The sequence below is a fragment of the Schistocerca nitens genome, chromosome 7 (assembly GCF_023898315.1).
Source record: "Schistocerca nitens isolate TAMUIC-IGC-003100 chromosome 7, iqSchNite1.1, whole genome shotgun sequence".
Classification (NCBI taxonomy): domain Eukaryota; kingdom Metazoa; phylum Arthropoda; class Insecta; order Orthoptera; family Acrididae; genus Schistocerca; species Schistocerca nitens.
In genome coordinates, this window is record NC_064620.1 from 519,814,452 (window position 1) to 519,816,850 (window position 2,399).

Sequence of the window (2,399 nt, forward strand, 5' to 3'; positions counted from 1 at the left end):
GTGGATTTAAATATTATATTGTCAGTTCATTTAATTTTTATTTTTATACTGTGTAGTATTTCACTTTTATTTTTTATATTGTCAAGTCATTTAACTTTTATTTTTATATTGTCGATCCATGTAACTCTTTTATTTAAAAAAATTATGTCTCACTTTTGTTCTTAAAAATTGTGGTATGATGTATGACATTTTGTAATCAGATAACTATGATGAACAATTTCTGTGACTGCAGTTGAGAACGTGAAAGCGAACCGGCTAAACTCTTACGAGACTGTGGGAGCAGCGAGGAGGAGGACTAGTTGCAAACAGGCGGGTTTCCCAGCAGGACACACTGTCAACCGGGCCACTTCAGGAGCGCGGTCGACAACAAAAGAAGGGCGCGGCGCAAACGCTTTCCCTTGCACCCGGAGCTAATGGCTGGCCACACCAGTGCGACCCTTCGTGGAGGCGATGACCTGAGATGGCCGAGCAGTCCACCGTGCGGAAATCCATCTGCTGGCAACACACCACACGCACACGACCGTGGCGAGACGGGTGCTGTGAAACGACAGAAGACAGGGGATAAAGGGGCGTGGAGCCTTTTGACAGGTACTGTCCAGAGAAACTGGCAGACGTCAACGACGCCTATCAACATTTCCTGGCGGATGCCCACTGTCAAGCGACAGTAAATCATGGTTCGATGTTCTCTGGTCGCCAAGGATGGCACAAAGAAGTGCCATTAAGTATCATCCTTGCCCAGGAATATCAACTTGGCGTGTCAAACGAGGATACCGCACGAATTTGACAACACAAACATGGAACCAAATCGAGATGTACCTGACAGGGGCCACCAAGAGAAACTTCATGAGAGGGCAGAGACGGCGGGATTGCACTCAACAGATGGACAAAAAATCCCTACTGACAGCTGTGGCGACGAACCCCCCCCCCCCCCCCTCTTATATTGTGCCTCGGAACAGTGGAACTACTGAGTGTGCCAGTGAACAGTGATTATACGGTTCTTAATCCAATGCATATACGTGTGTTCTTTCAGAGAAACTTTGACTCTTGTGTTTTGCAGGTGATCTATTTATTGTTTTTTTTTAGACTTTGACTCTTGTATTTTGCAGGTGTTTTATTTATAGGTGTTTTTTTTAGACGTGACTATTGAACTTTCAGAGCTGTTTTATTTATCAATGTTTGTTTTTGTGTGATGTATTAGATTTGTGATATTTTGTTTCGTAAATTCATTCCTGTGGCATTGCTTCGTTTATCAGTCAGATAGCTATACATTCTCATTGGACTGTGATCGATTAGCCTTTGCATGGGGCATATTTATAGCGAGGAACCCCATAAGGGTAACAATCACATAATTAATTGTAGTTTCAGTATAATGACACAGTGCTCATTGTTTGCTAACTAACTGAAATATAGTAGAGTGATTAAATTAGTGCCACAAAGTTATTTTAATTCTACAAATTATTAGTTTTATAAGATATAGAATTTTTTTGCGATAACCACTTTGTAAAACATGTTTTTTTTCTCTTATAATTTTTTGCTTTTGCGGATTGTGCATTGTAATGTTCTGCTTTATAATACTGACGTTATGTCATTTTTTTAAATTGCTGTGGCACCTTTGCTATTTCCATAAATTTTACTTGTTAATCAACAGTCATAAATTTTCCTGTGATCAGTTGGCTCTTGCAGTGAGCAAATACTGGTGAACTCCATAAGGGTAACAACCAGAAATTGTTTTCATATTAATGACACAAGGACCATTGTTTTTACTTGCTGACCGAATTAGGTCTGCATGATCTTTTAAATAGGTGTCACAGATTGTGTTCTTTTTCTGTTTGAAATTGGTAGATTTTAAAGATTTGTTGAAATTATTGTGTTTTAGAAAGTAGCTGGTGACCTTTTGCCTTTTCTTTACATTTTTGGTTTAAGTAGGGTGTGAGAAGCCTGCTTGGGAATGTCCTAGCATGGCCAGAAAATTCCCTGCACAGTCTTTTCCCGGAGCGTTGGGGTTATGAAAGGTCTCTGTTGGATTTCTTTCATGTTAATTTCTTAAATCTGTTGTCATTTACGGCATAAATTCCTCGTCTAAATTTACTGTGGCGTTTCTGACTATCTGCGAGGAGACTGAGTAGTGGAACGTTTTACTTTTACACATAAACAAGAACGATCTGTCACACTACTACACTTTAAAACACAGTTTATATGTAATTCATGTCACACAGTCTCATACGGAACCTACATCCGCTTTCTTTTATATACTGTATACGATAAGGTACTGTCATCCCCCTTCCCTTCTGTGTGAGAGGATGCATGAGGTAATGTATTTCTAGTTGCATGCTTGAGGGTAGCAGACAAGCCTGTCTGCTAGAGAACAGTAGGACCAATGTCGGAACAGTTAGCTACGC